This window comes from Numida meleagris, chromosome 3, assembly GCF_002078875.1.
Source record: "Numida meleagris isolate 19003 breed g44 Domestic line chromosome 3, NumMel1.0, whole genome shotgun sequence".
In the NCBI taxonomy this organism is placed as follows: domain Eukaryota; kingdom Metazoa; phylum Chordata; class Aves; order Galliformes; family Numididae; genus Numida; species Numida meleagris.
In genome coordinates, this window is record NC_034411.1 from 92,309,807 (window position 1) to 92,323,952 (window position 14,146).

General features: G+C 38.7%; 1 protein-coding gene and 1 long non-coding RNA gene across 4 annotated transcripts in view; one reads left to right on the forward strand and one right to left on the reverse strand.

Moving 5' to 3' along the window:
- Positions 6,802–14,146, forward strand: part of LOC110395615 — a 29,174-nt gene continuing 21,829 nt past the window's right edge. For both annotated transcript variants that reach the window (XR_002436524.1, XR_002436523.1), the window contains exons 1-2: positions 6,802–7,084; positions 12,615–12,673. This is a non-coding gene — a long non-coding RNA (uncharacterized LOC110395615). The remainder of the gene's footprint in view (positions 7,085–12,614; positions 12,674–14,146) is intronic.
- FAM110C (family with sequence similarity 110 member C) overlaps positions 12,583–14,146 on the reverse strand; it is a 67,410-nt gene continuing 65,846 nt past the window's right edge. For both annotated transcript variants that reach the window (XR_002436521.1, XR_002436519.1), the window contains exon 5: positions 12,583–13,694. The gene's annotated coding sequence lies outside the window, so the exon portion shown is untranslated. The remainder of the gene's footprint in view (positions 13,695–14,146) is intronic.

Consider the following 14,146-nt stretch of genomic DNA (forward strand, 5'->3'; position numbering starts at 1 on the left):
CGGCATTCTGCCCTGATTTGGTCGCCAGCACAGCTTGGAAAGAACTGCGCACGGTGTGAAATCAAACATTGTGGAGGGATGAAATGGAGCTTAATAACCTTATCCACCTGATACGGAAGCAGATCTCTCACTCTGTTAGTACTGGTTTTGTTACTCCAGGTAGAATTTGCTGTGACTAGAACTGTATTCCATGAAATCAAGTCCTAGTACTGAAGTAGTTGGATTACTGCAAGATTTTTAACTCTGATGAACAGAATTACTCTGATGTTAAGAGCAGTTTCATCTCGGCACACACAAGCCGTTCCTTTATGGAAAAATCCTACAACTTTAAAAGAAGCTTTACTCCTTTCCTTGCAATTACAAAAACCAGATGCATCACAAAAACAGTGGGCTAGGGTCAACTTGTTTTCTTTGGGCTGTTTGCACTGCTGAGCTTTTTCTTGCTGTAACTGTCAACACGTAGTAGAATGTTTTCTGTGTATTTTTCTAAATCTCCTTGTCCATTGATTCTATCAGAGAAGCAAAAAGAGATTAGTCAGTGCGATTGCCTTTGAAGCAGGCTTGAGGACCTACCTGTTTGCTGAAGGCTTCCTGCTATTAGTAATAAAGATGGGGGAAAGCAAAAACTATGTGGTACTTCCTAGTATGAGGTGGTTCAGGAGCCAAGCTTCTGGTGAATCCATTCAAAGAAGTCAAAGTGAAAATCTGTCAGCTTTTAATTTAGACATTCAATAAAATAACATAGATTATATATCAATTACCAGTCTTAAATTTTACAATGTCTGCTACCATAGCCTTCATCCCATTTCCTTGTACAAATTCCTTTTTTTTATCTCTTGCCATTTCCATGAAATTTATTGACAAAGATGTTTTCTTGAAGGCATTCTGTTAGCATATCTGTGAGAGGATTGAAATCTGCATTATTTTTCCTGGTTCTGGGACATATGAACACAACGTAGTGCAAGCCCTGCATTATTAATGGCATTTTTCATATTCTACTGATTTTTTTTTTCCACGACAGTAGTAGATGGAAAATAAGAGGTTAATTGCCACCATGCAGAGATTTCATTGAGCTAAGAAGCAGACTGTCCACCACACTTCTCACCATTACCTATTGATTGAACTTCACTCACTTCAGTTCCAAAATAAAAAATCCTGAATGTGGCTCTGTAAGAATTCAGGAACTGCAAAATGCCATTTCTGGTCAACACTTTCTACATTCCTCAAATGTGAAAAAGAAAAGAAAAGGCAAAAATAATAAACTATATTCAATTCAGAATGTTCTACAAATGTTGGAAGTTAGATTAGACCAGATGGAGGGGGAGAAGGCATTTCTGGAATAAAAAAAGGTGAGTTCTCATGACATATGCAGCTACATAGAATCTTGCCTACTGAACATTGCAAAATAAAGAAACTGTTAGTTTCATCATCTCTTGGATGCTCTGGTAGATGTTAAGAACTGCATTCATTACCAAGCAGTTCAGGCCTAGCTAAGGATAAAGGCATTTTTGCAGGATACTTCATCTTTACCTTCACTATTCTGTGCTTTGTCTTCCAAAGTGTGTCATGGAGTTCCAGCTCAGAGTATCCCTGCACTAATACCCTTTCTTTTACGGTCTTCAACAAGTAGAGCTGGTTACATTTAGTGCACATACAGCAGGACAGGAAGTGCAGGTAGCAACACATACCTTAAGTGCTGCCATTTGTCAGGTTACCTCAGACAAATAAAATTGCACGTCAGATTTGCACTTCCTACAAATACAGTGTTCAGAAAAAGACAGTGCTTTCCTCAGAAGCAGAAAGGACTTCACTAAAAAACTTCTCATTTTTTTTGCATCAGTTTTCTTGGCTAAGACACTGTTGAGTATTGAGTATGCAAAATCCAAGACAGAATATGGATTTTAAGCTTTTTCTCTCATCTGGTTCCTAGGTCATTATCTCATGTGTTGATAAATATTCAGTTGCTGACAACTGAACTATTAAGTATTAGTTGAAAGGAAGAAAATAAATGCAAATTCTCTTTTAATTACCTCAAGAATTTTCCATATCACTCTGTAACATAATAATCTTATTCACCAGCATGCATTCCTCACTAATACTCCTATGAAGTAAGGAAACATTATTATCTTTGTTTTACCAATGAAATGTAACCAGAAAAGATTAAATGGTTTGCTGAAAGTTACATCAAGTCTGTAACAAAGCCAAGTTCAAAATATTAATTTCTTGAGTCCCTATATAGTTCCTTAACAATAAATTTACCATCCTGCAGCTAATTTTACTTCCTCTGTACTATAATATTTTCTCACAATTTCAGTACTTTAGCCAATTATCTAAGCTGTAACTGCTATTTCTGGTGATTGCATATCGGTTTATAATCTGTTTTTCCACCATAAAAAAGACTGTCATTTTATAAAAGGAGATCACAATTGAAATCAGAAGTAATACTGTAATAGATATCTTGAAAATATGTGGGGACAGACACACGTCTATCAGAACACATTTTGCATTCCAGTTATGAATGTAATACTATAGTTTCTTATTCTAAAAAAATTATATCCATTACTGATATTTTTGCACTTAGAGAGAAGACAGATGCAATATCATCAAATGATTATCATGCTTCAGTATCCCAGGAAAAGAATCTTTACCTTATCACTGAAAGGTCTCTGTGAAGAGCATGCAACGGCATCTCTCAGAGTCACTTTTGACTCTGTACTCTGAGAAAAACACCAGTTCACTTTTCCTGCATAGGAGAGCATGGGACTACCCCCAAAACTCAGCTTAAAGTCTAAATCAAAGTTCCATAAATTCTGTTTTAGGTTTGGCATTTAAAATCCTCTAATGAATAACTTGAAAGATGGAGTAGCATTTATGGCTGACAATTAGCTGGAAGATTTTCAGAACAGCAGAAAGATATCATGTAGCTGTATATGTCATGGTAAATCTCTTTTGATTCCAACACAGAAGTACATGTCCTTCACCTCTGATGAAAAGTCAAAGTGACATGGAAATCTCTTAGATTAATTGTTGGACTGGTTTGTGTTGAGACACATGGGCCTGAGCTACATTAAACTAATGATTCTAGGTTGACACTAACAAAAAATACATGTTTTTAAACTCTTTTCTGTGGAGAGTAGTTTGCACCCCAGAACTGGGAATAGCTTTCTCAGACTAAAGAAAGACATTTTCTTAAATCAAAGATTAAAGGCACCTGGAATAAGAGAGTGTGAGTCCTTGCTACTAGCACTGGTGTGCGTAGAACTATCATTGGGTGAGCATTACTTGCTCTCTTGAGAGTTGGACTAAGGAGATTTTTTGTATTAAAGTACTTCAATCACGAGCCTATATAACTGGCTACGAATACTCCATTATGTATCATATGTAATGAATATCTTCCTCCTTATATTTCTGCCTGTTCATATACATATATATGCATAACTTGTGTTCCTGTACCTCATTTTCTTACTCTGTGGCACAACTTTAACAGGGAATGGTAATCAATGCAGTCTCCTTCCTATAGAATTCCAGCAGGATGGAACATCTTCCAGACATCCTGCTTTTTGGACTCCTCCTCCTTTGTTTTTTATTTGAAAGAATACTGCCTGGTAAATACTGCCTAAGTAGTTGAAAAGCAATGATGCTTATTCTTAGGAGGTGGTAGTGAGCTGTCACTGGATCACTGTCACTACAGCCTCATGATTTTCAGTCAAGGATCCAACTGCAGAAAAGGGGAGAATTTTCTAAAAATCTGTTTAGCTATAGGCAATGACATTTGATTTTAAATCTCATTTATAAACATTTAGCTCTTTTCATAAAGAACTTAAATCATAGAATTAGCAAGGTTGGAAAAGACCTACAAGATCATCCAGTCCAAAAATTTATAATGTGAATTCCCATTTCTAGGACCTGCCATCAGATGTTTGGGTTAGAGTATCCATTGTCAAGTTTAGCCCATAGGCCTTAGTTCAACATGTGAAAGCCTGTGAACTTTTCAGATAATGGGTTTCTTTTCCTTCACACCAAATCCAGTGAGTCAGTAAAATTAGGAAGCACGTTTACATGAAGTATGACTCATATTTTTAATTAAAAAGTTGGCAAAAGGCAAAAGTAGTAGAGGACATGTCTTTCTGTAGCATTCATTTTGCAGATTGCATTCAACTGCTGCCAAAGTTCTTGTCATTACTGTTGGTTATTTAGTCCCATTAGTAATATTTCTTCTGGTCCTAAGTGCTTATTTTTCTAGTCACATGAGAGTGATGTGTTCAGGTAACTCCTCTTCTTATGAGCTGGAATAAAGGGCCTAGGCCAGGTGAAGAATCCACTAAATTTCATTTGGAGCCACAATGATTTACTACTTTCCCAGCAGAACTGCTCTCACAAAGCCAGAAAAGAACAGGCACTAAAGATAATAGGCACCTTTAAAACTTAAATTTCATATGTTTTAAACCAAAAATTGTAACTATGGATGTGTCTTTGTAACTCAGACCTCTTCGTATCTCCTTAACATTGGCTTTAGAATTACTGCTGACAATTGAATTAACACTGAGTGCTATAATTTGTCTTACACTTATTGGAATTTGTCCAAGGCATCATCTGTTTTTCTTTCATAATTCAAATACCGGAATTCTGGAAAAACCTGTGGCTAAGAAAGGACTAACTAAAGAAATCCAGTGGAGTGTCTTGATATTTTACTACTTGCTTGCACACACAGATGATACCTAAATATTTCATACATATCATTCAGATGAAAATGAAATGCATCTTGCAAGACATAAGAAGTAATCCTTATTCTTTACTTAGTGAAGTTTTTTGCAGGAGTAGAGATTTTCAGCTTATGGAAGAGAAAAAGAAGAAATTTAGGAGGAGACTGACAAAAAAGATCCGTAAGTCTGGAAAACATGACCTGAGAGGGAAGACTGTAAGGGTTATTTAGACAAAAAAAAAAAAAAAAAAAAAGAGGACTGTCAGGGCAAAAATGACAGGGAAAAGAGTGTTAGACTTCAAATAAGAAAAGGGCTTTAGTAAGGATCAAGGAAATATTTTGTTCCCTATGATATATACATATATGCAACAAGATATAAGGGCTTAAATTACCTCTGAATATTCAGGTTAGACACCATGGAAGTATTCTAGGAGTAAGAATAGTAAAGAGAGATGGAAGAGCTTCCTGGGGAAGGTCATGGTCTTTGCTCTCACAGTCCAGAAAGCCAACCGTATCCTGGGCTGCATCTGAAGAAGAGTGTCCAGTAGGTCAAGGGAGGTGATCCTGCTCCTCTACTTTGTGCTGGTGAGACCTCTCCAGGAGTACTGCATCCAGATGTGGAGTCCTCAGTACAGGAGAGACAGAGACGTGCTGGAGTGTGTCCAGAGATGGGCCACAAAAATGATCCCAGGGATGGAACACCTCTCCTACAAGGACAGGTTGAGCAAGGTGGGGCTGTTCAGACTGGAGAAGAGAAGGCTCTGAGGTGACCTGATAGTGGCCTTTCACTAAAGGGCAGCTGTAAGAAAGAGGGGACAAACTCTTTAACAGGGTCTGTGGTGATAGGACAAGGGGAAATGGTTTCAAACTTGAAGAGGGAAGATTTAAGTTGGATATAAGGAATATATCTTCTACAGATTTACAGGTGGTGAGGCACTGGAACAGATTGCCCAGAGATATGGTGGGAGCCCTATCTCTGGGGACCTTGACCCTTGGAAGGTCAGACTGGATGGGGCTCTGGGCAACCTGATCTAGCTGTAGGTGTCCTTGTTATTGCAGGAGAGTTGGACTAGATGACCTTTAAAGATCCCTTCCAACTCTAAGGATTCCATGATTCTATGACTATCTCTGTCTTGGAAGAACTCCAAGAACAGGTTAAAGAGTTGTTTATCAGGAATAATCCAGGTACAGGTGATCCTGCTATGGTTTGAGATGGTGGAATAAAGGAACTTAAGGTCTTTCATAGTTGCTATGAAACTATGAGGACAGTAAAAATAATAATACTTTAGTTTGATTTTTGTGGATTTCACCTGTGCTTTCCAGGAAGTTCGTGATGTTAACAACAAAAAATTCTCCAAGGGATATGCCAAAATTTTTAAGGTAATGGCAAAAATACTTAAATTTGACATAGCTATTTCTAAGGAACCAGGAGAGAAACTCAGTAGACTATGTAACACTGAGATAACTGTGTATTTTGTGATGAATTAAGTCTAAGAATAGCTCCCATCTTTGTATGTAGGGCAAAATGTCTGGATGCAGGAGTAGAGCGCCTTCACAGAGGGACAAATCTCCCTTTGAAAAGAGCTGTCTTGTTTAAACCAGTTTAGAGGGGGCAATGATTCATTCACTCATCAGCAGTCATTTATCCTTGGATTCTGATCTTAGGAAAATGCAAGTGTTCTTGCAAGTAAATATAGATACCAAGAATCAAGGATACCAGTACCTAAAAACAGCAGTATGCTAGTATATGTCCTGAAGGAAGCACGAGTGATAAAAGATGGTGATTTCAGTTCATAAGAAATGTAACAACTAAAGGCCAGCTTGACTTGTGCCACACTGCTGCCAGCTGTCTGTGTTTTTGTGAGTGAATATCACATCGTTGCACTGGGAGCCCAGAAAGAAAAGCAGCAGTGGCACCAGCACACATTGCTCTGTATGGAGGCAGAGCTTCTGCCACAGCTTCAGCCAGATGCTGGGATCATCGGAGCTGGAAGCCCTGCCTTGCCATCAGCAATATCCTGCATGGCATGGAGGCATGGTGCTTCAGACAGCTGATGAATGATCTCATGCGTTTGTGACATGGGGACTCTGGAACCAGTGCACCGGTGATACCTGAAGAATCCCAGCAGGAGCACCGGCTCCCACTGTGAAGGCAGACTTCTCCCTTCCCTAGATCAGTACTTATACCCGCCTTCGAGATGGAAAACAGTGGTGTGTCACGCAGCTCCATGGGGTGCTAATAACAATAACAGCAATCAGCAGAGTGGAGCTCCAAGGAAGTAGGAAATGACAACCTAGTTTTCCTATTTGCTGAGGGCATGGAAGACGGTTCAGTTTGAGAGCTTTGCTAAAAGAAAATCATACAAAGGCTGTTGCTAAAATGTAAGCAGAGACTTCAAGCAGCTCTGAGCTTGTTACCCATCTGTTCATCCTTATTGGCAATAACTTGGTGGGAAATATTGCTTTATTTTCATGGCAAGAGTTCTGCATAGTCTCAAACCAACAAATTTTTGTTTTTTCATGACATCATGTCACTGATTTCATAATATCAAGGAACCGTCCGTAAAGATAGAAGTTTAGACCTGTTTCATGAAAATTCATGACATGCACAAATTTCAGGGATGCCAATGAAAAGTGAGAAGTGCTTTGCGCATTGGAAGATCAGGTTTGAGTGCCCGATCATTATGCAAATCTATGTATTATACGGAGGGGGAGGAGGAACTTTGTACAACTAGGAATTATGCATTTAACATAGGTGACATTTCTTTTGACGTGTGTAGGGAATACTATAAGAGTCACATTTCCAAACAGTTCCAAAGCTGGTGCTCAGCATTTAATCTATTGCTATTCAGTAAAAAAATTGGCTTCCAATTTCTGAGGGAGCTTATTTAACATTAGTGAAGTTATTCTAATATAAGTTGAAAATTCTTTGACAGCTGGTCAGATTTATCCTATGTGTACTTCTCTGAAATCAATCTGGCTCAGACAGCATTTTCAATTTCCCTTGAGATGTGACCACAATGTACAAACTGGAATGGAAAAAAGTAAAGTCAGGATGTCAAAGAGTTTGTGAAAGTGAAAATATTTGACTTGTGAGATATCTCTACCAGTGCAGAAGACATGATACTAACAGACTGGAATAGACTGCCCAGGAAAGTCACAGTTCCTGGTGATGTTTAAGGAAAGGGTGAAGGTAGTACACAGTGACATGGTTTAGTGGGCAATATTGGTGGTAGGTGAACAGTTGGACCAGATGATCTTAGAGATCTTTTCCAACCTTAATTATTCTATTTTTTAATGACTCTATAATTCTAAGGAATTTAGGAATCTTGGCAAACCTAGATGCAACAGTTTGATGTGCTATTAAGTAGTAGGAAAGGTTAATTGAATCACATTTAGTCAGTTTCCTCTTCAGAATGGAAATGGTCTTCAAAGTCAGAAAGCAAGTTTTTTCTTACCATGATTTGATAACTACAGGCATGTGCTATGTAGGTTTGGGCAAAATGTATCTTTACTGCATGAATTTGTCAGGGATCTGAGTGCACTAATAGGCTTTGATGGCCCTGATCACTCTGAGCTCCTTGCTGAATCTTGGACTTTTACTACAGCCTTATTTTCAGTACCATTTCTGCCCCCATCTCCCAATGGTCCCTGGATGGACCTGGATCTGACTGATCTCCTCACCTTGTCCAGGGCTGTCCGTGCCCCCTGATGCTGTAGGACTGTGCTCTGGTTGGTGAGGGCACCATTTGATGTGCAGTCACCTTTGGCTCCTGGCTTTGCTTTGAAGACCAGCCCCACATCTTGCTGCTTCCTGACAGAATTTCTCTGGCCTTCATATCTGAGCGTTCTGCAAAGCTTTTTATTTTTATTTTTTTTTTAAATCTTCTGTCTTGTCTTCATTAATTTTAAGGACTTCTGCTGTTACTTCAGATATTTTGCATGGTAACAGCAAAATTAGATTATGGTTATGGCTGACTCACAGAGTTTTAGTATCTAGCAAGGTCTAACACTGACAGTAGTGGTTTCTGAGCCATGTGAGAGATCGCACCCCTGAAATTCTGTTCTGTCTCTATGCATCAATATTCATGCTCTGCCACAGTGGTTGCTTTGAAAGTGAATGGGCAAATGAGCCTCTGTGTGCCTATTTCCATGGGAAATTCTTAGAATCAGAGACTCATGGGAAGACACATTCTGCAAGGGAGATTTGCAGGTTACCTGATTCAGACTCCTGCTCAAAGCACAGCTATGTCTGAAGGTAGATTAGATTTGTTCAGAACTCTGAGTTCTGAGAACCTCCAGGGATGGAGATTCCACACTTTCTCTGGTAAGCCTGTTCCAGTTATGCTCTATGCATTTTTCGTCCCATATCTAATAGGAATTTCTCTTACTTCAGTTTACACCCCTTCTTGTCCTTCCACTCTGCAACTCTAAGTCTGGTTCCATCATCTTTGTAAACTCCCTTTCAGACATGGAGGAAATGAAGGACTGTTACTGCCTGTTACCCTGCAGCCTTCTCTCCAACCAAAACAAATGCCATTCCTTCAGCATTCCCCTGTACATCATGTGCCCCAGATCTTTCATCTTCAGTAGCCTGCCTTTGAGTTGTCCTTATCGCTGTGCTGGGAACCAGAAACAAAAACACAGTACTCCAGAGGCAGCTGCACATGTGCTGAGTGCAAGAGAATAATCATTTCCCTTGACCTGCTGACCATACTCCTGCTAATATAGTTCAATATGTGGCTGTATTTGATTTATGTATGCAACAGTGGAAATAATTCAAGGCTGAATGTGGACACAATTAGGCTCAGGGTACTGAAAGGCATCCTAGTATTTCCCCTGTGTGACTGAGCCTGGGGATTCACTGAACAAGCAATAAGGGATCTAATTTGTGTGTGGGCAAGGCTGCAGCTTTTCCTCATATCCATTTGTCTGCCAATACACATATATAGATACATTAAGAAATAGGGAGGGTATGAGCCTTTCCGCTTATTACTTTGAAACTGTTCCCTTCATATTTGTCATTCTGAAGAAAGTACGAATGATGGACATCATGTACTTGCAAGCTTAATGGATTATTATTCTTCTGTGAAATACCCTACACTTTGATAGGGGTTTAAAATAACAAGTGTTTAGCAACTGATTCCTCTAACTCAGGTGGGAACAATTTACATAAAGCAATAGCGAGGGTCTGGCCAGCATCAAAGGGAACATTCAGGTCACTGCACTACCAGATACATCGGGAACTTGTAAGCAGAAAAGCTTTTTGGTCCAAAGTATCCAATAGTTTTAGCCTCCAGAGCATACTGCCAAGCCCATCTTTTTGAAGAGACAGTTAGGAACAGAGTGGCTTTGGAGAACTTCAGGGCAGAATTTGTTTTTTTTTAAAATACATTTTCCTATAAAAGCATATGGAGATAGAAGAATTACTATTCTGAGCCTGTAACTACTACTGTATTAGCAAAAGTAATAGTGTGCAGGGAGAACCTGTATGCCAATTTAAATACCAAGAAAGAGGAAAAGGAAAAATGAATACATATGGCATCTTACTTTATTCAGAGTTCACTGATTCCGCTGCATGTAATGTTTAGCCACAAAGCGCAAAAGATATGTGCATGATGCTGAACTGTACATACACATTTCATGCTGTTACAGAACAAAAAACTGGAAAATGCTGAGCACATAAACTCCCAACAAAGAGACAGCAGCTGAGGCAAATTATCTTCCTCTTCACCTGAAGAGAGTTTGATACTTCTCTGCATTTCCAACTCAAACACACAGTAAGTGTGTTTCCTTTTCAGTAGCTAAGTTGGCCTTTATTGAACTAGTTGGCTGCTGCTGAATGACATTTATGACATTACTGAAGATTTGAAGCCAGGAATATGTATACTCATGTAACAACATGGTACGGTTCTCTTCTTTGTCCAAATCTGTGCACTGCAGCATGGGGAATTGAATGGGCTTGTTCAAGATGGTACAGTGGAGAGAGATGATCAGTGCTCTGACAAATACTTTTCTCTGTAGCTGGTTCTATCTGCAAGCTGCCAAAAGTCCACACAACAAAAGGTAATAACAACATGGAGCCTCTTATCCCTGCCCTAGGGATCAAGGGTGCTTCAGAGACCAGAACAAAGAAAATGCATCAGAAATCTGCTCATTCAGAAAGCAGAATGGTAAAACTGCTTCGTGTCAGAAATAGAATTCAAAGGAACTGTATTATTTATTTATTTGCTGCTATTTTTAAAATGATACCAGTGAAACATAAAAAATTAAGATAGGTACAGAGTTCAGCTGAGGAGAAGAATGTACAATGTACAATCAGTTAATACTGATTATTCTAGTGGATGTTTCTTGCGAATTTGAGATTTCTGTGCTAAAGAAAACAATTTTGCAGTCTGCTTCATTTTAATCTCTCGTCTTAGCCTGTTGAAGACAGTACATTGGCTGGACAATTCAAGACTAGGTTCTTAGTGAACAAGCTTCATGTAGAATCATAAAACAGCTTGAGTTGAAAAGAACCTCAAAGCTCATGTAGTTCCAACCCACAGCCCCATCCAAACTGACCTCTAATGCCTCAAAGGATGGGATACGTTTGCACTATTTCCTGCACTAACAAAAGAGAGTACTCTCTCTGATGACCAGTGATAGAAACCGAGGGAGTGACATGAAGCTGTGACAGGGGAGGTTCAGGCTGGATATTAGGAAAAGGTTCTTCACCAGAGCATGGTCAGTCACTGGAACAGGCTCACCAGGGCAGTGGTCACGACCCCAAGCAGCCAGAATTCAAGAAGCATCTGGACAATGCCCTCAGACATACGGTCTGATTTTTAGGTTGTCCTATGCCAGGAGTTGGACTTAATGACCCATATGGATCTCTTCCAACTTTGGATATTCTATGATTTCATGGTTCTATGAAACTAAACAATCACAGGTAGAATGGTAGGAATTAAAAGAAAGTCTTGAAACCTTTAAACTTCTGCCTTAGGCACTTCGTCTTCTAGACAGGTGTAGTTTGCTGTCACAACTGCATACTTACACACTTTAGATAGAGTCAAACACGGTACACTGAAAGCCATCCAGTCATTTGTTGTGGCTAAGTATTGTCTATACTCAAAACAGGAATTCAGAAAAAGAGATAAAGATCATTGTTTTTGTTCTTTATTTGTAAAAAAAAACCACCCTGAATTATGTTTGTGATGTCCACTTTGAAAGCACATAGAATATACCAGCGTGTTTCTGTTACCAAAGGTTTATAGCTGAACTTGAAATGATCATTTCATTGGTCATAGTCAGTGATTACAATGATTTCAGATGTGGGAGATGAAATTATTTCTTTTACCAGGAAAAAAATTGTAATAATTTCAGGCTAGTGCAATGTATTCTGTAGCACTGAGGCTGTTATGTGGTTGTTAGAGATGTGCCCTAATATGAAGGCAATGGCAAGGAACAGCTGTAATATTACCAGTTTTCTGAGCTGTTTGTTTGTAACTTTTTTTTTGATGGTAGGAAAGAGAGAGTCATTTTGATATCATGGTGACTGATTAGGAAAAAACAGCACAGTGCTACTTTTCCTGCTGAGCAGTGGGAAACCAAGTGGGGAGTTTGGCAAAGAACAAGGAACATACACTTTCTACAAGCTCTCTATTTTATATTAATGGGAATTTTCCATTGTTTTGTTTAACATGAAACCAGATGGTTTATTTACTTTTACTTTCAGAATGTTTTTGGTGCATTGCAGTCATAGTGCACCCCGCTGAGATAATCTAGAAGGGCATTATATTTTGATGCACAAGGAACAAATCATACTCTTGCCAGCTATGGCTTCTTTAATTTCAATTAAGAAAAGCAACAAGAAAGAAAATAAAAGCTCTACCAGAGACTGTAGTAAGAATATCTCTTTTATTACATGCAGCAGAACACAAAGTTTGGTACAAAAGAAGTAACCACACTTTGGAGGTGGAAACATAGCAGGTATGTTAAGCTTTTCTTGTATTTAAGCTATACATAAGGGCTTTGAAAAAAGGAAGGGTTAAGAGTCCTCAGAACACTCCAAATGTTTCATGGCAGCATTGACCAATACTAATTTTAGTTAGGTATCCATTGAGTGAGGAGATTTGGAGCAGGGAGAAGGTTTTTCACAGAGAATCTGCTAGAAGCTTTCAAAAACAAACAACAACAACAAAAAAAACAGAAAACAAAACAAAGATATGAGTTGGTGAACTCATATCTTGTATTCACATGATTACATGACATTGAAGGGAGAATGTTTCCAGGTTTTGCAGGGAAAATGTTTCAATTACTTGAATTACTTGTCTCAAGTTTCAAAACTCTGCAAATACAACCAATTGAGAAACAAAATACTATTTTGAAAATCAATCTTAAAGCTCCTCACCCAAACACTTCATCATAGTTCTTAGGACTTCAAGTAGCTGGGGACAAACATCCAAACATCAGGATTTTTTTGCCAGTTAGAATTCAAAGGATATCAACATCTTTTTTTCTGTCATAAAGTTAGTACCAAGTTGAAGAGTGTACAAGTGAGAAATGTGACATGGGAAAGCCCATTCCCATTTGACAGTCTCTGTTGTGAGTACAATCTCTGTGACCTGTCAGGCGCCATATAGATAATGCTTTGAAACATAAGAAAAAGCAAAATGAACTGACTGTCATACTAAAATATAAAATTTTCACATAAAATTTTCACTAGTGCCTAGTGTATTTGAAGTAAGCGTACAGAAGACAGCCTGGCGTGTTTCCAGCTACTGATGCACTGATTAGTAACTTGAAGGTGTTCTCTAGTCCATTAGCCAAAAAGCAATTGATGGTCATGCAGCTCTGCCATTGTGATCCCATTTGCTGGATCAGAATGCCTTCTGAGATCATTCCTTTCTGTTTTCACCCTTTTCTCTGGAGAATCCGTTCAAAATTGAATGTATTCCCATGGTTGTCTTCTAACAAGCAGATCAACAGTTTTAAGTCACCTTCCAAAAAGCTGTAGATTTCAAGACAAGTTAGAAATGTTGATGTCCCAGGGGCATATCAGACAGAGTAAGCATTTGGCCAGACAAAACATTCGTTAGAGACAACATCTAATCAGTAGCTTGATAATTGACAATAAACACATCATTTACCTGTTGAGAATTAAATGTTTTTTGGAAACTGTCAAGGAGTGGTATAAACCTCAGTGCATAAACCTTTATATAATATACATCAGTAATATGTTTTACATAAACATGGAAAGGAGAATTACAAAATCTCCTTATTACTAGCTATTGACAGAGTCTGAAAGCGATGACAACCAAGCAGGTTGGGACTGATAGTACATTCAGGATGAGATCCCTCTCCCAGATTTGGTTTTCAGGGAGTAGAAGCACCATGACAACCTTATATATATGTGGTGAGATTCAGACACATCATTTTTCCCCCTTGTCAGAGTGAATTAAT